This window comes from Ammospiza caudacuta, chromosome 2, assembly GCF_027887145.1.
Source record: "Ammospiza caudacuta isolate bAmmCau1 chromosome 2, bAmmCau1.pri, whole genome shotgun sequence".
NCBI classification, from domain to species: Eukaryota; Metazoa; Chordata; class Aves; order Passeriformes; family Passerellidae; genus Ammospiza; species Ammospiza caudacuta.
Window position 1 is genome coordinate 48478865 of NC_080594.1, and position 22598 is coordinate 48501462.

General features: G+C 42.8%; 1 protein-coding gene across 1 annotated transcript in view; it reads left to right on the forward strand.

Moving 5' to 3' along the window:
- The first annotated feature begins 6466 nt into the window (after positions 1–6466).
- ZMYM2 (zinc finger MYM-type containing 2) overlaps positions 6467–22598 on the forward strand; it is an 88152-nt gene continuing 72020 nt past the window's right edge. Inside the window, exon 1 of the mRNA XM_058824279.1 lies at positions 6467–6578. The gene's annotated coding sequence lies outside the window, so the exon portion shown is untranslated. The remainder of the gene's footprint in view (positions 6579–22598) is intronic.

Consider the following 22598-nt stretch of genomic DNA (forward strand, 5'->3'; position numbering starts at 1 on the left):
TCCATTATATATATATAGCATCACTTCAATTTCTGCAGGCTAGTAGTGCTGTTTCAAAAAAGGAAAATACATTTTTTCCCTGTGCTTTCCACTGCACCCCCTTATCAAGCACTATCACTCATCTGATTGCACATGCAGAAAGATCAACGTGTTGGTCCAACTGAAAATTGGCCAATTTCTAGCTGCAAGAATGCTCATGTCACCATAGAAAGGTGACATAAATTTATAGCTAGTCACTGAGAAGAAGGCAGGACTGCTACTTTTGGCAGCAGCTTTATCATGCAGCAACTTGCCTGTGGTGAAACCGTGGAGCCTGATCTTATTCAAGTTATTCTGTAAGAGAAATACCAGGATAAAAAAAAGGAATACCAGCAGCCATATTTAATGGAAAGAAACAAAGGTGAAGGTACACAGAAGCTCTTTCATTCAGTGCTATTCTTACACATCCCACAGGAGGAGATCTTCAACCTCTTAAGTAGAAATATCCTATTCAGGAAACTAGAAAAGGTTTAACTTGCAAATCCAGTATTTGATTAGTACTTGTGATCAAATAGTTTTTGAGATCCACAAGTGAAAAATCTAGAAAGAAATAGGATTTAGAAAGAATAGGGAATTTTCTTTATATATAGCAATACATACACAGATGCTGCTCCAAAGATAGGTTACGGTAAGATGAGAAGCTAGGTTCATGGAACAACTCCCTCCTGCTGAAACGGAGTCATTCTCTCCTCCTTCAGGCTGCACACTCTTCTCTGCGGTCTTTGTGGGGGCTTTGGTACCTGGTTGACACATAAGTCACTTCAACTCACTAAGGTGGCAAAAAGCTATTCACCTTTTTTTTTTTACTTAATTGATTTAGTAGGTTGGAGAACAAATGTTATTAATGGTGGAGCACCTCCAAAATAGCTGAATGTCATAGCTGACAGTTTTTCTCAGCAAAATGTCACTAAACCAACATAAAATCATGCTATTTTAGACTTGGACTTACAGTTTGAGGACAGGACAGTATAGAAAAACTGGCTGTAGAAAATGATCCTGAAAGTTGATGCTGTAAATTGTATGGAAAGAAGACAAAAGCAGGTCTATATCTAAACCCCTTTATTCAAAAGGCAAATTTTGGTAAACTATGACCTAGTTAATCAAGTCAACTGAATGGAGGAGCTCAGAAGTTTGAAATCAAAATTATTTGCCCTTTCTTAAAGGGGCAGGTGCTAAGACAGTTCATAAAAAGGATCATTAAGTAGAGTGCTTCTGGGGAAAGAGGGACTGAGTAGCAGAAGAGTTTTGCCACCCATTGAGAATCCCAGAGGTAAGGTCATATTTTTCAGAACAGAATGAAGGAAATGGCAGCAGGTAGTATCAAGCAGAAGAGTACCAAAATGAATAGTATCTTCTAGTAGGTTTCTTTGGGACTTATTCTTGGGATGAATCTTATTGTTTGGCAAAGAAGAGAAAATAAATTTATTGCAGTGGCTGGTTCCACAAAACTAGGCAGCATCATCAACAGAGCTGCAGTGAGATGTCATATGGAAAAACAATGAATGACCTTGATGATTGAACTAATGGAAACAAAACAAACTGCTATAATACAAAATGCAAGGTCATGCACTTGGATGCTAACAAAAATTTTGCTGTTAATGGAGAACTTTCCCAGTAACTGAGTGGTAGAAAAGAACATAGGTACCAGTAGGTGGCTATCTAATGCACTTATACAAAAAGGCAACTACACACCCAGGACTGTAATATTCCATGGAGATATGGAAATATTGATCTACTGTACAATGCAGTAATTTCGCCTAAAATGGATTATTATGAGAATTTGAACTCACATTCAGACAGATGAGTTCAGACCAGTGGACTGAAGATCTGTTGAGCAAGAAGAGACTAAAAAATCTGTGTTTGGTCTAGCAAAAGGAAGGCTCAGAGGGAATATGATGGCTGTCTCTAAATATATCACAACTAAACACCAGGGAGGGAGAAGAGCTATTTAAGCCAAAGGATGAATATTGGCACAAAAACAAATGGATTCTTGAATAAATTTAGTCTGAAAATTAGAAGGAAGTTTCTAACCACCAAAACAATGAAGTTCTGGAACAGATTTGCAACAGAAGTAGGGGGTAAACATATCAGGCTACCATTAAGAGGGGGCTTGAAAAGTTTCTGCAAGGGATTATATGACACAGTTTCCTCTAATAGCAAGATAGTGGACTCAGTGACCTAAGCAGTCTCTTACAGTTTTAAGATCCTACCTTGTGTTTTGTAATACCATTGCTCCATTAGGACAAGAGATGAATCCAACTAAAATCCTCCAATGTTTAAAAATTAATAAAAATTATTTTGCAAGTAAAGATTATGTTGATTATTGTAAGCTCTCTTAAAATTATTTCAGAAGAACAACTGGTAGGTATTACAATCTTATTCTTTCAGTATGGGAATGTCTTCAGTGGGGAAGTTGCCCAGAGAACATAAGTTGTTATTTACTCTTCCAAAATTTAAATACGGGATGTGGCATAAAGGTAATTTGAAGGCATATTATACTATGCAATGAATGATAATCTTATAGAATAGAATATATTGTCTCCTTATTTAACTGTTGGAAAGATCACTTTTGGTTAATTAAACTGCATATAAAACAGTTGAATGCAATCTGCTTATAGCTACATAGTGATTTATTTATAAATATTACAAAATATATATGTAGTTCAACAGCCATAATGAATACCACAGGTAATGTCCTGTACAAAGCATTTTTGGTAGTGTTTAAAAAATTCTAAGGGTTCTGTTATGTAGAGTACAAACACACAGATATGGAATCATGGAATCAGAGATTGATTTGGATTGGGAGGGGACTCTGAGGACCATCTGGTTCCAATCCCTGTAGCATGGGCAGGGACACCTTCCACTAGACCAGGCTGCTCAAAGCTCCATTGAACCTGGCCTTGAACATGGCTGGAGATGGGGCATCCACAGCTTCTCTGGGCAACCTGCTCCAGAGCTTCAGAACCCTCACAGTGAAGAGTTTTTTCCTAAGTATCTTTTCACTCAGAGCTTTAGTCTACAAAGAATAGCTGCTATGCCTGATGAAACTCAAAAATCAGAACACCAATAGAGGAAGCAAAACCAAAATGATGAAGTTGTTACTAATTATAGGTGTTTTAAGATTCTGCTTTCTTTTGTTTTGATTTTGTATTTTTAATTTCTTTTCCCACTGCTATTTCTTGAAGTTGTATTGAGCAAACACTGGTAGATCAGAATTCCATTATGCCATGACTATGAGAACACATGTTCCATCAACCTATACAGGTTGTTCACATCTTTCTTCTTTGTGTGGCTAAGAGGGTCTGAGGGTAAGTAGATAAAGAAGTGAGATAAAGGACAGAAAAGAAAGAAAAACTGGAAGAAATGGTAGGGGGAAAAAGAAAAGTTGTTCTAAGAAGTGGCTTTAAACTATGTTCATCCTGTAATTACAATACAATATGCATCACTTGAAGGTTGTCTTGGTAAGTGCTTTTAAGATTTCTGCTCAAACATAAACCTTTCAAAATATATCAGATTAGTCCTTCTCAGTTCAAAGTTGACTGCTTTTTGAGAAAATAGTCCTCCATGACAGAGAGAAGGATGTCATTCTTCTTGTAAGTTGGTAAACAAACTGTTGGCTCAACTTTGTTGAATTTATCTACTCCTGGTCAGTACATTTGACATTTTCTAGTAAGGTTACTGACATCAGGCCTATCCATGAAAGAAGTGGTGTGAAGCTTATAAACACATATACTTCAGTTCTCTGGTGTTCATGAAGAGATTTTGCTGAAAGAGTTTGAAATAACGCTCTTTCAAACCATAAAAAGAATTACTCTCTATGAATTGTTCTTAAAAGTTATCTGAATTATACATGTTTCTATAGAAGAAGAGGAATTTACATCATTGCCTGAACTTTTCACCCTTTTTCCTGGTGTCAGTTGAAGAAATAAAGGAAAAGTCACGGTGCATTTAATTATTTTGGCTATATTTCAACATATGAATTTATAACTAAGGTTACATGTCTATAGGGGGACAACAGTTCTCTGGAGTATTAAACTTTAATATATAAAAACATTTCACATAGTTCCAAAAGTGCAAGCAAAACCATTAAATTTTGTTTAGGCTGTATAATCTAAAACATTAATGAAAACGTTCTATTGCTACGTAATAGTCCTAGATAACACCATTAGGTAATGTCTCTTGCTATGGCGGCAGTGGTAAGATGCAAAGTATTCTCCAGTTACTTTTAGTACTATAGAATACTAAGAATGATAGGTTTCTTTTAATGCGTTCTTAATTAGAAAAACACTCGTTTTCTACCATCCATTCCTAGTGCTTAAGCCCTCTTGAATTTCTTTCTGAACTCCATGAGAACTTAAATGCTTATGGATAAACACTGTTGTAGAACAAAAGACATCTTCCTGAGACATACGACTAGGAACGTTGGCAAATATGTAATAGGGAGGACAAGTTTAAACAGCTTTGAATTTTACTAGCCTAGAAGATATTCCAGGCTAATGATGAAGATGGTCTGGAGCCAGCTGACTTGGAGTGAATGGGATTCAATGTCAAAATTTCAACACCTTTCTGGTTACATAATTAGTTTGGTAGTGTGATACTGCAGATCAAATATATATAAATTTATGGGTCAACTTTGAGATCTTCAAAATGGATGATGATGCATGCAGACATGGCACTTTCCTCCTTGGCAGTGGTTGTATTAGAGCTGTTTTGCCATCAGCTCACATATTTTTTTGCAGGCATGAGCAAGCTGCTGCCAGTCCTGAGGGAACTCTGTCCCTCCACATCAAGTAGCCCTTCCAAGCTTCATCTGATGAGCAGTGTGTTTTGAACAAAAAGCCCCAAAACCCCAAACCCATATTAATTCCACCCAATAACACAGAGTAACAGTGCCGGATAAGCTTTTAGGTTGAGTTGTTGACTGGAGCCTGTGTCTCTGGGTGGCACCATTGGGAAGACACTAGATGTATTGTTGTGACAATGGATGATAGAAAATTTCTCGTCTCTCCCACACATGAAAATTATTAGCCAAACACATCAGAGGTTTGTTGAGAGAGAGGCGACATCCCTTCAATGACTCCTGCGCCGCCCGTGAGGAAGGCTGTCCCTCAGGCTGATCCCGCGGGGGGCTCCAGCTCCCGACTGGAAATGGCGCCAGCCGCTGAAACCCAGCGCCTTGCGCACACAAGAGCCTCTCTCCCCGGGGGACGCTGCTCCGCGTGGTTGACACGGATTGATCCCGGCTAGAGGATCAGGGCGGGTATCGCGCTCTCTCTCTCCCTCTTCTGGGCAGAGGAGGATGGGTGAATGGAGCAGAGCGGGACCAGCGCGCCAGACGGGTGGCTGCGCTCTCCCGGTCCTCGAAGGAGCGGGCGCTGGTGCCATGGCCAGCGCGGGGAAGGAGCCGCGCAAGGGAAGCGCGCATCCTCCATTTTGGCGAAGGGCGGGCGGAGAGTTGGCTCCCGGCGCCTGGCCGCAGCACTCGTCCCCACCCCGCGGCACTGCCGGGGGCACCCGGCTCTTTTTCCCGCGGGGAAGCCGGACGGAAGCCGTTCAAATGGACGCCCCGCTGCGCCTCACGTTGGTTCGAATTGGTACCAAGCTCCCCGCAGCGGCTTCCGACAAAATGGAGGACGCCACCACCACTGCCACCACCAGCACCACCACCACTACCATCTCCTCCAGGAGCCATGTCGGCGGCTGATATGGCGCCCTCCCCCGCGGCGGGCGGGGGCAGCAAGGCGTCCTCGGCTGAGGAGGCGCTGCTCGGCGGGGCAGGTTGCGGGGACGCGGGTCAGGCGCCGTCCCTAGGAGACGTGAACTCTCCCTTTTCCCTCTGGGTAATGGGTTCCATTACCCATGCTCTGTCCACCATGGAAATGGCCCCAGGTTCAAAACCCTATTGAGGGGAAGGAAGGAGCAGAGTGGGACCCTTCGGATAAGCGCTGCCAGCCCCTTGGCTCGGCGGCAGGGGACGGAGCGGGAGAGGCGAGCCCGCGCCCCACGGTCGGAGCGGTGGCGCCGGCAGGGACCGAGCGCACGGCCGGGACGGCCAGCGCACCCTGCTCGCGGCCGGCGGGGCGCAGCTGGCTCGGCGGCACCGAGAACTTCTGCAAGTTGCCGCTGTCAAAGAGCGGCGCGGGGAGCGACAACGCAACCCTGGGGCACGGGTAACGAGCCGGTCGGTGGGCAACGATCCGGGTTCCTCAAACCTGATGGATCAAAGTGGGAAGAACCCCAAGCATGGCCAGGAGGAAGATTGGCAGTTTATAGGGTCAACCGGCTGCGGGCGGCTCTGATGGATGGGCGGCGCACCCACTCGGCTAGCCCAGCACCAGAGCCCGCCCTCTGGGAAAGCCAATGCCGGGGCAGGGAGGCGGATCTCCCCGAGCTCCCTTGGCCCGGTTCCTCCTCCCCTTTGCCAGCAGCTGCGCTTCGCCCGGGACTGGACCGAGTTAGAGTTGAAGCGCCGGAGGAGTAGCGCAGAGTGCGTGCGTCCCCCGCGGGGGGGTTCGTGCCCGCAGGCGGTGGGGAGCCGGGTAAGGCGGGGGCGCGGGGCGCTGCGCCTCACTGGGGCGGGCTGGCGGGGGGCTGGCGGCGCTCAGCGGCCCCCAGGGCGGGGATGGGAGAGCAGCCGCCGTGCCTCCCAGCTACACGGCCGAAGTACCCCGCGGTGTCGCTGCCGCGCCGCCACCTCTGGCGGCAGGGGCGCGGGCGGCACCGGGGGCAGTCCCGCGCTTAACCATCGCGCCACGGAGGGGGGCGGTGGGGAAAAATGGGGGGCGCCCGGGGGCAGCCCTGAAGGGGGGGGCAGGGGTATTTGGGGGAAGGGCCGGGTCTGCTCTAGCGCCTCCTATTTTAACTCCCTCCCTTCCCCGCCGGGCCCTCGGCTGTTGTTCTGCCCCGGTGCCTCCCCCACCCACCACCCTCACAGCCCCCCCCCGCGGGTACCTCCCTCCCCTCCTCTCCCCTCCCCTGCCCGGCGCTCCGCGGCTCCCCTCCCGTATTGTTCGGCTGGGTCCCTCTAATGGCGGACAGGAGGCGGTAGTGCTGCTGGCCGACTGCAGGGGGGCAAACCCGAGACCAGGGGCAACTGCCGCGCCAGCGGGCAGGGAGCGCGGGCGCTCGCCCGGCGCCGGGGCCGTGCCGCTGAGGGCCCCGCGGCCCCTCCGGGCGCCGGTTCAGGGCTGATAGGGCAAGTTCGCAGGTAATACTCGCTGTTCCCCGCCGTGGGTGCCACCGCTGCCCTGTCCCCCACACTCGCGGTGAAAGCCCCCAGTCTGGTGGCGCCCTGGAAGGGCTCCTTGTCCCTCCTTCTTTCAGCGGGGACAAGCTGCGTGGGTGTGCCGTGAGGTGTACCCCACCGCCCTCGGCGAGGGCAGTGGATTTATTTGTTTGTTTATTTATTTATTTGAAATATTGCGATTAAAGGGAAGTGGTGAGTGATGCAGGCAGTACCTGCCCTGGCCAGGCGATGGAAACGCTCCTTGGGGGCGCTGCCTGATCCTCGCTGCCCCGTGTTAACCCCGTGTCTTTCCCTTAGGCTCCAGCCCAGTTTGGTGCAGCCTTGGCAGCGACCAACAAGGCGAGGGAGCTCCATTGTGAGTGCTATTTGTGTATCTGTTTCTGCCTTGGTTAGACCTGCTTCCAGCGGGCTTCAACCATTCCCCCCGCCCCGTATTCTCCGGGGGTAGGGGTGAAATGAGGTCCCTCCAGGGCTGGGTGGGGAAATTCCTGGGATCAGTAGCTGCTGCCCTGGGGCGAAGCCCCAGTAATGGCTGTGAGGCGGCTCCTCCTCGCGGAGTGGGCGCTGCTGCTGCAGACACCGCTCCTGCAATACCAACTCCGGCAGGCAGAGACGGGCTGCTGCCGCTGCTCACGTTACCCGGCGCGGGAGGGAGGAGGAGGAGGAGGGCATATTTCGAGTGCCCTCTAGAGTTCTGGAGCGTGTATGAAAATCCGTGACAAGACACCTTCAGCCATCTTGAATTTTCTCCCCCCCCCCCCCCATTGCTCGAATCACGTGTCCCCCGTATCATCTCGAAGCTAAGAAGAGGTATGGGAGGTTTAATATCACCCAGCAGTTTGCGATGGAGAAGCGCGCTCCATCGTCTCTTTGTGCATTCACATGGTTCTCTACACCCGTAGATTTGTTTGGGTGGTTTTGTTGAGTTCCTTGGCTGGACTTCTGAGCAATCCGCTTTGTCCCTTCCCCAGGAAGCTAGAGGACACTGGGGAAACCCACAGGTTCCCAACAGCGAGCATTTTTGGTGTTTTGTTTGTGTGGGATTTTCAGAGCAGATTTTCATCTCTGTTGGGTGCTAGGTTGGCTTAAGGAGAGGCTTGTTGCCAATCCCTGTGGGTACGGCTGGGGCGTAACTTGACTCTATTTTCTGCCCTTGTCAATACTGGGGCTGTTTTTGAGCTGCGTGGGGGATTCCGGGATCGCCAGGTAGCGCAGGGAAGGAGCGGGCGAGGCTGCGGGCGCCCGGGAGAGGCTCGGAGCTGCCGCGGCGGGCCCGGGCGCGGTGCGCGGCCTGCGCCGCCAGAGGCGCCGGCGGGCGGCGCGGCCGCTCCACTGGGAACGTGCAGCCCGAGAACAAAACAAAAAGGCAGCGCCTCTCTCGCCTTCTGGGTCTCTCGCTTGGGTGCAGCACGGATTCAGGTGCTGCGGTCTTCCCCACCACTCGTATCTTGAATTTTTTTCCCACTCTCTGTTTCTGTCCCTTGCTGCTTTACGTGGTAGATTTTCCAGATTTGCAGAGCTTGCAACTTTCTTTGTCACTTTTTTGGTGGCTATACAAAGAATGAGTGGTTCGCTGCAAACCTCACTGCTTAGGATGAGGCCATCGGATCTGTATGTATTCTGGGCATCTAAAATTACGGACCACATCAAAGACTTGTAAGAGTTTACATGGCATGTTATCTTTAATAAAGTCGTCTGTTCCAACCCTTGACTTGCTACAGCAGTTAAACATTTTGAATTGTAATTTTTTAACTTACCATATCTTGAATGCAAGACTACCATCTAACTTTACTTCTCATTCATTCATTATGCATTCCAGTCTAACAGCTGTTCTGTTTATTTCTGATGATCCTTCATGTCAAAAAAAGTTAATTATAGGAGCAATCAAGGCAAATGATGCTTTGGAAGGAGGGAGACTCTTCTGTACTGATGCTAGTTTGACAAAAATTATTGCAGCTTTGTGTGGCTGCTTATGAGAAGATGAGAATACTGCCAAGAACGGCCATATAGCTAAGATGTGTTGCACAAAAGCATCCTGGTAGGTGGCACATTGTCCTCCTCCAGCTGTGAGGATGGTGGTGCAGCCTTCTTATGGCATGTGATAGCACCATGCTGTTCTGGGAGGGAATGTATGTGGTGCTTACTGCTGCAAGGTCATCTCTAGCAACCAAACTCATCAGCCATGTTATTTGGTGGTTAAACTAAGTAACTTGTTTTAATAGAAGTCTCTTAATTAGAGCAATAAATTCACCTTATTATCTACTAAATTGGCTTTACATTGTTGTTATTAATCCTCTTTGACTTCAAATATATGATTGCATTCTACTGTTGCTTACCCTGTAATAACATACTAAGAGGGATTTGCATCAGCAAGAATGTCAAAGTGGCAGTGGAAAAATGAAAGTAAGTTTCTCTGTCTTTTGTAGAGCTTGTTCAAGTATGTACAGAGGGATGTGGTACAAAGCTGGTACAATGTCTTCCAGATTTTTGCTGGGGTTGTTTGGTTTGGGTTTTGGTTTTTTTGGTCCTGCAGAAGCATGAATCGCCTTGTGGTGTTTGAGAAGTTTTCATTTTGGTTTTGAGGACTAAGTACAGAATTATTGAAGTTCTGTCACACTGTTTGAGTTTGCACTCAATTGATGTACCCTGCAACAAAAGCAGTATGGGGGGTTCTGTTAAAAACTTGTATCAAGAATTGTTGCTAATGGAAAATTCACTGTTCACGGAGAAATGTTTATTTTTCCATCACAATTAACAATGAACTCAACCAATTTGTGGAAATGGATTGGAATTTGAAGTTCACAAGAGTTCAAAAGACTGCTCAGGTGTCCAGTGTGAGAAGTTTGAGGTAATACTTGCCTCATGAGGGCCTTAAAAGCCCCCTGTGTTGCAGTGGAGTTCTGTGTCCGCTGCAATTGTGTTCAACTCTAGAGCTGGAAGTGTTTTCTTTTCAACTTCTTAACTTGGTTTCAGTGGTTTAATCTTAGTAGTTGAATGCTCTTGTGGCTAAGTGCATTGCTTGCTTACACGTTAAAGTTCAGATGAAGCTTTGCTTGTATTCCATATTTATACCTTGCCCTATGTGCTGCTGGCTTTTCTGGCTGGCAGTACATGCCAACTTGATGTATGAATAATTTACTCAGTTTAGATGCTACTATTTACCTTCTTCATTTTGTACCAAGATTTGCAAGTTTGTCAGATAGTGTTTTGTACTTCTAAGAGAAATTTTTGGTAGCAGGAAGAAGTTGAGACTTCTGGAATTCAGTTGCATGTAATGACCTCTTCAGCTGGGACTTTCACTATATTGATTTTATATCATAGTTTTTCAGCTGCTCAGTGAATTATCCCAGCTCTCCTGTGTTGCCCGTGTTGTGTGTATTGGTGTAAATGCACTTTATTAGGACTATTCATCCTGCCACCTATTTTGGGAGAGAAGTGCTGATTCATGTGTGAATGTTCTCAGGTGTTTCTGTGGTTTCTAATGCACAGTCAAGCTTTGCATCTTTGCTGTCATATGAATCTCCATCCCTTACCCCCTGCTCAGATGGTTAAGCAGCATTCATTGCTGCTGTGGTTGGCTCCATTGAATACAATCCTGTGTGTGCCCAGGTGGCCCAGAGGGCCGATGGCATCCTGGCCTGGCTCAGCCAGGTGTGGCCAGCAGGAGCAGGGCAGGGACCGTCCCCCTGTACCCAGCACTGCTGAGGCCACAGCTCCAATCCTGTGCTCAGTTCTGGGCCCCTCAGTGCCAGAGAGACATTGAGGGGCTGGAGCGTGTCCAGGGAAGGGCAGCGGAGCTGGGGAAGGGTCTGGAGCACAAGTGCTGTGAGGGGCAGCTGGGGGAGCTGGGGGTGTTCAGCCTGGAGAAAAGGAGGCTCAGGGGGCCCTCAGCACTCTCTGCAGCTGCCTGACAGGAGCGTGCAGCCAGGTGGGGTCAGCCTGTTTTTCCTGGTTACAAGTGACAGGATAAGATGGCCTCAAGTTGCACCAGGGGAGGTTTAGATTAGATGTTGGGAATTTTTTTTTCATTGGAAGGGTTGTCAGGCATAGAAGCGTGCTGCCCAAGAAAGTGACGGATGGAGTTGCCATCCCTGAAAGAAATTAGAAAATGTGTAAGTGTGAAACGTAGGGACATTGTTTAGTGGTGAACATGGTGATGCCAGTTTAATGGTTGGACTTGATCTTAAGTGTGTCTTCCAGCCTAAATTATTCTATGATTTCAATGCCACTTATTTATACTTAAATGATTTTGACAGTTGAAAACTTTTCTTTTCCATGAACTTCAAGAAGTTATGAATTTTATATGTATTCTGTGGAACTCAGTGCCACCAGAGTTCAGTAAGACACACACACACACACACAGAGTTTGATTATATGTGTGTGTGTAAGAGAACATCAGTAGTTATAGTAGATGAGATCAGTGACTGTCCTTTATGGACAGGGTCCACTGAGGGTTTCTTATCCCTTTACCTGCACTATCTCTTGGACTAGACATGTCAATGATGAAAGTTATTTTCTTGCTCTGGTTTGCTATCAAAAGAAAGTGATTTCAGTCAATGGTTATAATACAGATTTTATTAGTCCACATAAGTAAAATCTACGGAGATTGGTAATTTTGTGTTCTAGTGACAAGATTGCCACCAACATATTTTTTCAAATTGCTCTTGATTCAGAGGGCATTTGTACTTCATAAGTTTGTTGTCAAGCTTAAATGCTTAATTTTTGTCCGTGTTTCCTAAATTTTTTGGGATTAGCTTTACCGTAACTTCTTTCTCTGCCCCTTTCTCACCATCAGCTATTGAGAGAATGATCTTGTAGGGATAGCAGGGACTCATCACAGAGGTGAGGTGCAGAAGCAAGTGTTCAGTGATCTTAGAGTAGCTGCAATACTGGTTTGAAACACTTAGGTGTTGTCAGTGCTCTAGCCAGGCATACTGAGTGTCAGTAGCACAAGAGGATTTTTTAAGTTTGTCTGAGATGAGACTACTTAATGGTGTTTGCTGTTGTGCAAAACTATGTGTTTGGGTCTCTAAAAAATATAAGGTATAATATGTTACTTCTTTGTTTAAAAGGTTTATGAACTTTATTGTACAGCTTCGTTAACCCTTACAAGACTATCAGAATCCTTCAGTTAGCATCACTGTAGATTCCAAAGGCTGTAATAGCAACATTTGTGTCCCTAGTGCTGCACAGAAGTCTGTTCAGGCATAGTCCCTGCTCATCAGCTTTACCCCCAACACATGCTAAGCAGGATGTCATCTCAGTTCCACCTTTCCCCCCATGGGAATAGCCATGTATTCTTGGGCACATGCTTCCACATGGGCACTGATGGGGACAAAAGCTGCTTAGATATTTGAACCAGAGCTACTGATGTAACTTCTGCTGGCCAGATCATTAGGAGAGATGAGTGGCATTATGGAAGTTTGTGTTGTGTTGGTTTCTACATTTAGTTTCCTCTAATCAGTGTTGAAGAAGATAGAAAATCATGCACATAGAATTTTATGGGTTATGACAAATTTTACTTATTGAGGGCTGCTTACCACCCACAGTCAGTCCAAGGAACTTTTGGACTGACTGAGCTGCAAGCATGGAAATCTTTGTTTTCCTCCTGCAGGCTTTTGTTGGAAATGTACTGGCATCTTACCTTTCTTTAGGCTCTTCTGTGCAATGCAACCATACTGACCGTTTAAAAAGTTAATTCATTTGAGTTAACTCATAATGTAATTGTGCTTTTTTTTCTTTTACTTTTTGTTTTCCTCTCTCCTTGAAAGTAGCCTTGGTGAAAACCTTACTTCTTTTTGCAGTTCCTTTTCCTTAGGTCTGTGTAAGATCATTCCAGCTTGGTATTTACTCCTAGTACTACATCAGATTTCTCTAAAAGACATTTTGTTCATCTAATTCATAAACTCAGCTGTCATGCCTTTATGGATGACCTTCAAGTCGCTCTCTCTTCCAGACTTGCTGCCCTCTAAACTAGCTAAATCTCTGCGTGTGCTTTTGACTTCTCTTTGTGGATGTCTGACCTTTAGCTGGGGCTGCTATTGCAAAGGAAACCTCTCTGTGCTGTTGCTTGTAGACAGCAGTGTCATGAGATCTTTGGGTCTAGCCCTGGTTTTAGACATAGCACACACTCTTCTAACAGAGACTGTAGATTTCTCCCACGTATTAAGTGGTGTCTTAGCAGTTCATCAGCAATTAGGTGTTTGTTATTTAGTTGTGTTAAAAAATCACATGAGTACAAGATCATGCCTTTGACCTCTGTATCGTGTGGTAACAATTTTTCTTAACAGATGTGATAAAAATGATCCTGCTCTGTTGATAGGGACTCAGAATCCTGTACCAGAGTGCTTTCCTGGACTTCTCTTTTGACTATGCAGTCTTTTTGCCTTTTGCATTTTATGGTGGTAAAACCAAGGGGTTTTACAAAATTACATTTAATCTCATGTTGGGATTTGACTGTGAAGGGTACTGTCTGTTTTTTGTTGTTAATGAGGTTGTAAGAGCTGTTTAGGAAGTGACATCATGGGCAGTTAAACAATTTCATTCATTCTCCTGAGATGCTCCTCATGCTTGGAGAAGTTCTGCATGTGCACCCTTTCAAGCAAGCCAGTTGCAACCTGTTAATGCAAAAGAACCTGACTTTAGGAAATAAAGCCTACTGAAAACAAACCCCAACCACCACCTTTCCTGTCACCCTGGGACTCAAACACACCATCCTTAGAACAAGAACTAATCATAACCATTGTTTATGGTGGCGCTGTTTCCTTGTATTCTCATTTTTGTCTCTCTCCATCTGTTGCCCCTTATGTTTAGATTGTTTGCTCTTTGAACAGTTTTACTCTGTTTGCACAGTGGCTAGCATGATGTGGTCTACAGCTTCGGCTCCTGGGAGTCTGTGATAACAGTTGTGATCTATGGGTGTGGTATTGGTGTCTTTTTTTCTTTTTGTGTGTGTGTATGGAGAAGGGAAGAAGACCTAGTGTTCTCTTTTACCTGAGATAATGCCATCGTTTTGTTTGAGCAACAATTAATTGCTAATATACCAATCTATAAATGTTTAAGAATTCTTATTAAGCTGGCAGAATTTACCAGACATCTTTTGAGTTTATAACTAGTGCTTGCACACGTGCGTATTTGGGATTTTGTTTATTATAATAATTATTATTAGTAGCAGTAGTTTTTCTTGTAAGGATGGTTATGTTTTTTGGAAAAAAAAAAAGTAAATTCAGGAAATGTTTTGTTCTCATAGGTGATGCCTCATTAAGGAAGCCAAATAGTATCTAGAGGGGCCAAGCAAGAAGTCCTTTTTAATCCATGTAATAAAAAAAGAAATCACAATTTGGAAATGAAGGAAAATGGAGAGCACAACAAAGGTGATTTGTTTTTTGCCAGAAGCAAAAGTTGAAAGTTGGATATTTGCCATTGTCACTGTGTTTGACCATTGTTATGTATACTTCTATCCAAAGAATTGGCAAATAGAAATACTGAGGTGGTCTGACTAATACTGTGTATGGTACAGTACTGATCTGAACTAAATTCAACTAAATTTAAATTACTAAAAAATACTTTTTTTAGTAATTTAAAAGAACCATAACACAAGAAGATACACAAGAAATGTTTGGAGAACATACACAAGAATTACTTAAGAAGATCTGTTCCTCAATAAAAGAGAATAGATTACAGTGTGACTTAATCCTGCTCTAGCAAAGATGGTGCACCCAGTAACATGGTAGATAATTGGGTGTGCTTCCTTCATCTCCCTTTCCATCTCCAGTGTTAAAGGCTGAATTTCTGAGTGTCAGTTATTGCCTAAGCAGTACAAAATCCAACAGGGAACAGTGTGTAGCCTTTCAGCAGGAACAAGAACTAGAAGGTGGAATAGCTTATTGAGGCATCACTTCCTTCTTAGGCAAAAGTTCATACAGGATTTGAAAAGCTCCCTGCTAGGAAAGTTAATAGTTTTTGGATTTTTTTTTAAGGCTCAGATTATACTTCCAGTTGCATATGTGGACTCAAAAGACGAAATACTCGCTTAAGACAAATACTATTTTGTATATTTTTCATGGGTTTAAATTGAATGTAAATATCCTTGGTTGTATGACCATTTAAACCAAACTAACTTAGGTTTGTCATTGTCCTTTCCTGTTTGTACCAACATCAGCCTTTTCTGGCTTTTTTGATTGTTTTATGTTTTTAATTTTGGGAGTCATTTTAGGTCCATGAATCATCACAATGAGATTTGGGGGTGAGCAGCTGTGTAAGTGTAGAATATTTGCTCTGATTTTTTTTGTTTCCACTTTCTACCATCTTAGCTCCCATGATGGACTGGCTGTTAGAATCCTTAAACAGCTAGGGAGAAAGGGGAAAGGAATAGGAATTCAAAACCACAGTAGTCCCGTCCAGGACTGGATGTGGTTTGTAGTTGTGGAACCGTGGCCTTAACAAATACTGTGTGCATCTTACTTAAAAATAAGACTACCTTTTACACTTCAGAACAGTTGGATAACCTGGAGTCTTGATTGCATAATGTAACTTGCAGCCAGCCAGCCAGTGCAGCTGTGAAAACCTATCATACTTGCCTTGCTGACCAGATCTATTCTTGCCTTGGTATCTCTTTCCTGTCAACCTTACCTCATATGGAGCTTGAGCTGTTTTGTGGCTGGTTTTTTAGTTTGATTTTCTCCCACTTCTTTTTCTATCTCATTTTGTTTGTGGTGATAAGTTTTTCTTTCCTTTGTTACACTGTAGCTTCATTGTCTGTTTACTTGGTCTTAGTCTACATGGGTTTCCCTCTTACATATAGCATATTAACTTACTCTTTTAAATTCAGTTTTCTTTGTTCTGAATTACTTGATGCATTGAATACTAATCACTGCAAGTAAATTGTGTTGAAGAAGCTTGTCCATACCAGGCCCAAAATACTAGGTTGTTAGCCAATACTTGATTATTTCTCAGGGATGAAAAATCTGTTTGAGGCTATTAGCTAATGTTATTTATGCTAAAGGCAAAGAAAATGGTCTGTCTGCAAACTTGTTCATTTGCAGACTGTGGCATGACAGTTGTTCCTCTTTCTAAGCATATGCAAAAATAAAGTATTTTAGAAGCATTAGTCAAAAAGATTTGTGCAGTAAGACACTGAGAAGTGGTGGGCCATTAGGCATGGTGGATACTAGTTACCCATACAGAGCTACTTGTTCATGGATTATACATTATATGAGTGTAGACTGAATGCTAGTTTAAAATAAAAATTAAAAAGTCACAACCAATTAAGAAGAAGTACTAATGAAGTATAGTGTTAAAAGTTCATATTGTTAGTTAAAATTGTCTGCATTTCCAGAATGTTTGGGAATACTACAATCTGGGCACTAATAGGATAGAAGACAGCTTTGGCTAGTCCTGGTGAACAGCAAATTAAACATGAATAGTGCACCCTAGCAGGATGAATGTAAACAGCATGCTGGACTGAAATCAGCAAGGTGGTAGCCAGCAGTTTAAAGAAAGTGATAGTTCTGCAGTGTCTTATACTGGGAGAACCCATCTACAGTGTTTAGTCTGGTTTTGGTTAGACTCTGTCCTAATGAAGACAGGGATGTTCTGGAGTAAGCCCGGTGTAAGACCAGGGTGATAGAACACATAACAAAAGAAAAGCTGAGAAAGAGAGGTGTGTTCAGTCCAAAGAGAAGGCTGAAGGGACAGGTTATTGCTGTTTTCAACTAATTAGTGGGAAAATAGAAGACAAAGCCAAGCTCTTCTCTGAGAAGAGCTTTTGATAGAATGGCAGGTATTAGGCATGAGTAACAACAGGGGTAACAGTTGTGCATAGCTAAGATAATCAAACATTGGGAAATTCTTGCACTTGAGATTTCTGTTTTTTGTCTCTAGTTACTTGTTCACATTTGGTTGGTTTATATATGATTGGCTGTACGTCCAATTTTTTGTGACTTGACAAATATGAAAGATTGTGTGCCATTTGTGCATACCAGGCTTTTTTTTTAAATGCTAGCAAAAGCTAGGGACTTCATAGATTTGAATTCTCAGTTACTCTTGGCTGCACATGGAGCAATGAAAATTAAGGCATGTTTTTGCAATGTGTGCTGTGAGCCACTGACACCAATGGCCTGTGTTCTATTGCTCAGACCTGACATCTAATTAAATTTACTGTTCCTGAGTCTGTTTCTGATCTAGTCATTCAGTATTTGTTTTTCCTATTAAGTGTTGCATTTTTTTAAAGCTAAGATCCATCAAATGACAAGTTGACTCTTTTCATGCTGTATTAATGCCACTTTATTTCTCAGGATTTTACATGTCCTTTTCCTGTGTTCCTATCTCTGGCATAGTGTTTCTCTATTGTTTCTGTATTCCCTTTCCATTTAGCCATCTTTCAAGTCTGTTGCTGTGGTCTAGTGTTGCTTATTTTCTGGAAATAGACACACATTTGGATAGAAGTAATAGATAAGCATTTATTGCAGATCCTTTGTTTTTCTGTCTTGTTTTACCTTTCTGTTCTATTTATAATAAAGGACATCCTTAAGCAGCATCTTGCTGCAGGAGTATTAGATAAAATTTACTGTCTACCACATTGCACATAATGGTTTTTAAGGGTAGAAATGGTGCTGTGCTCTTGCTGATCAGTGTGTTTCCAAGATTAAACAGCCATGAAATACATAGAAAGTGTGCAGATGAGGAGACCCATGTCAGTGTGGCTGCCCTAAAACACTGTTGGTCAACTGTCTGATTTTGATTTGCTATGAATACCTATGCCAAGTCCTGCTCATTCTCTGAGTAGCCTTGAGAATTAGTGGTGCTTGTTTTGGATACCCCTTCATAGAATTAAGTTTGAGGTTGACTCTGCATTTTATTCTGTTTGTGCATGCAAGGAAGCATTTCTTAGCATTCACTGAGTAGGAAGAACTCAAGGAAGAAGCTGTGTTAAGCAAAATTATTCAAATATTCCTGGAAGCATCAGTTGGAAAACAGATGTCAGCATTCACATTGAACAGTGGTGGCTGCAGTTCAGTTAAGATGCTCAGAAGATATCACAGTTTGCATGCTTTTGGTAAGCTTTAGCTGTGTGTAAATAGTTAGTCTTGTGAATAAAACTAAAATTTACTGACTTGCTTCAAAATATTTCACTAAGTGGATCTTGCCCTTTTACTGTTCTTAGTTACTGTCTCTAATGGATTACAGGTCTTTTAGGTCTTGCTTTTTTGTTGAATTCTCTGAAATCTCCGTGACAAACACATTTTGAGTCTTACATCATGACTTTTAGTAAGCTAATTTCTTCAATTCATACAAAAAAATCTGAGAAAATAATTAAATTTGAAGCAGCTCCAAACCCACTGGAAAATAAATTCTGAAGTAGTGTCTCAAAACTGAAGTAATGAGATATACCAGGCTTTTGTAATGATGGTACTCAGATGAACAGGTAAATTAGATTTGTGAACCTAAACTTAGTATCCTGTTCTGAAAGCTTTTACCCATGTTCTGTAACACCAGCAATATAAATGGGCTTGTGTTAAATATTATTCAGACATTTTCATGAGCTTGTATAGTAATTTAAGACCCTTATTTTACTTTGATGTTGTGAATATTTGCACTTGAGGTTAGCCCAAAATATGCAAGTATTCCTGTTGAACTCATTACCATGATTTATGTGTGAAACTGGCAGATGAAATAGTTGAGTCATTGTGGCATTAATGTAATGTCTGAGGCTTGCTGAAAGCCTTGCTTGCTTAAGATACACAACTCAGAGTGGCCAGTGGATATACATGTTGTAAAATTCAGCCTGACCTGTTGTAATATTCAGCCTGTCACTGCTTGCTGTGTTGTCAGTGGGCACATGCATTGGATTGCTTTATGTAGTTGCTGTCAGGGTAGAGCATTTCTGTCTGTGGCCATCAGCTTGTCGTGACTGTCCTGTCTGCTGAAATGATCTCTCTGCTGAAGTTCAGAGCTGTGGCACCAACCTTGATGTGTTCAGGCACAGCTGTAGTGTTCTTGCTCAGAAATTTTTCATTTGGGGAACTGATCTGGCTGGAAAGGATTCCAGCAGGAAAGTCTCTTTTGTCTGGTAATGTGTGTAGTTGCAGAAACAGCTGTGCCACATGATAGCATAGCAATGAGGCTGAGGCTGTGGACCTGGTAACTAGGCAGACCTTCAGAAGTGTTAAAACTTTTGTTAGAGGTGTAAAAGTTAACAGTAAATCAGAGCTACCATGTATCCAAGGCATATCTGAACATAAAAAGCTGATGGCTGAATACCCCTGAGGAAGGATACAAGGAGGAAAAAACCCACAAACCAAAACAGCCTATGTGGTTGCCTGTGGTAAGAGTTTTATATCTGCTGGCTCAGAAGGACCCTGCAACTGCTTTATATCTACCTTGGACTTGTATTCACATAGGTAGGAGTCTCTCCTACAGTATACATCATTTACTATGCCCAAATTGAGACTGCAGTAGTAGCATGCAGATTTAGCTTAAAGCTGGCTTAAATTACAGCCCTTTAAAAGTTTTTGGCTACTTGGGTTTTTCTAGCACTTTTCACTTCTTATATGTGGATATAGTTGGGTTACTAGTTTGCTTCAATTGCAGTGAAAAAGTGCTTCTTTTAGGTGATTTTAATTAGTTTACTTTGGTTTTGGGGTGAACTGTGGCATATTCAGCCAGCCACTGGGTTGATGGTTCATACCCCAAGAAAGCTGTGGTACATGGGTTGCATCTGGCTGTGTAGGGAGTGAGTGTTCCTGAGCTGTAGCAAAACATTAAGCTGGAGAGCTTCTTGATAGCTGCTTTGTAGATGGTCTGTACCGAGCTTGTGATCATCAGACAAAAGGAAAGTCAAGTGATAAGTGATTTTCTGTAATAAGGAGAGGGACTTCAGAAACTAGCAGAATTAAGGAATTAATTGATATTATGATCAAATGAATGTCAGGGTCAGGAAGTGACCATTAGAACTGGATAGCCTCACAGAACATCAGGACATGTTCAGTAAGGCTCAAACATTATCGCAAAATGTTGAAACCCATCCCTCTGAAGTCAGCTTCAGAGCCATGAGCTGAAATTTAGGTTTTTTGGGGTAAATGGATAGAGTTTCCGTGAGGCTAGTGATACTTCTTTTGTATGTAAGATTATTGTTACTCTCCTATGTTAGGGTAATTGCTGTACTAGGCAAATAGACAGTTGGGTAACTTGTTTGCAACAGGGATGTATAGGACTAGAAGCTTTTCAGTTAAAGGCTGATTTTTCTGCAGGTGTATTCTGGTTTTCAGCTGGCTGGCCAAAAGTTTTGTAGTTTCCTTTGAATCACTGTGTTTTAAGTCATCAGTGCATTTATTTCATGTTTGCCCAATCCCTGTTTGCATTTCTGACCTCTGTAGCCTTCTACAGTATTGACTCTCCCAATTGGCAAAATGTGTTCATGCACAATAGATTATTAAAGCTTCTTAATGATTTATTTGGCACCTTTTTGTTCTTTCAAAACACTGGGCAGCTCTTATCATCTGTATTTTTTTCTTATTCTTTCAGATTTAGGATCTTCCTTGAGTTTTCATTTCAAAGAGAAGTATTTTTCATGAGTATAAATTGTTCATGTAACTCATCTGTTTCTCCCTTTCTCTGAAAAGTGAGTGATCTGAACATCTCATGATAAGCAAGATGCTGGTGAAGTATGTTTGTTCTGTAGTAACAAATGTGCTCTTTGTTTTATTTGATTCTTTTTTCCCCCTCTTTGGTTGTTGATGATTGAGTAGCTTTGATTTGAAAGAGTGAGAAGGTTGCAACTGGGATCTCAAATTATGTGTATTCTTTCCCCCTGTTCATTACCTTGCATTTATCACTGCTGATTTTTCCTGCCACAGTGCTTTACAATCAGTTTGTGTTTTCAGCTGCTGTGAATAAGTTTGTATGATTAGGAAGCACTCATTTTGGGAGTCACTATCTCTTGGCTGACTTACATAGGTTGATCTGTGTCTTTTATTTTGGAACCCCTGTGGTAACTTGGGGTTGTCTTTATTGTGGTAACAATGAACAACACGTGATATTTTTCTCTTTAAATAATTGCAAATCCCCCCGAGAATATCTTCTCAAAATCTTTATTGTAGATAATTTCCACAGCAGTCTTCACTAAGTACAGTGTTTGGGTGCCTTTTGGAAGACTTCAGTGGGATATCCCTGTTTAATCAGGGTTGGTCAAAAAGTATGTGAAGCCTTCAATAGATTTTGGCAGTAGTCCTGTGAGACATTACCTTTTCATTTCAAAATTTGTATTACTCTCCTCCCCTATGTTTGTTTTTTTTTTTTTTTGTGTATTTATTCGGTTGTAATTTCTATCAGTTAATTTAGTGATAGAGATAGGACTGTAGTCTGAGTAATTGTTCTGCCTTCTGCTTAAGTAATTGGTTGCAGATACTGAAATAAAAAATTGCTGACTGCCTTTAGAAATCTTAAGTGACTTCCACATGACCCTGGTGATTTGTTCTAAAATCCTCCTCTGTTAGCACTTTGATGCAACATTTTTCCTCTGACCTGACCCGTAGAAAGAGAGCTTAGATATGATCTTCCGTGATCTTTTCCTTACTGAACATCAGTGCAAAGAATTTATTCTGTGTTTTCTGGATCAGGCTTCATGGATACTCTTTTACTTCAGGAAAATTTTACGGATGGTAAAATTGACAAGAATTGGGATTTTAGACAAACTGTTGCTCTGACATAGGTCTGTAGCCTGTTTCTAACCAAAAGGTGTATGAAATTTATATAAAACATCCCCCCAGTAAAATTGCAGCACTTTTTTAGGTTAGAGTCTTCCTGATAGTAGTCTCTATTGGGTTTTTGGAGTCTTTTTGGGCTGGTTGTATGCATAATACAGTGAGTTTTTTAAATGACCTTTGTGCTTGCAAGCTTTTTGTTCTAGCTGCTCCATTTCTTCTCCTCCCACCGAGGTTGTTCTTTCTGAAGCCAGATGTTGAGGTAATGAGGTTTTTTGTATTTGTTTTTATTCCCCTGGGAATTGAGATATGCTCTTCTGGGGTGCTGTCTGGATAATCACACCTTGAACGATGTTGCGTGGCCCAGAGTTAAACTAAGATTTGCTTTTTCTTCAGAGAGTTCTCTAGGTGGTTGAAGTTGACTGAGTTGTAAAAATTTTTCCCATCATTCGGTGGTGGGCTGACTTTACTTCCCCCCTGCCCTAGTTTGCACAGCAGTAGTTAAAAGTAGCTAAAACAGTAGTTAAGTAGTTAGGGTGAGTAATTATCTCACCATAGTGAGATAATGGCAATGAGAGTACTTTGCAGTCTCATGCTCATTATCTCACCTG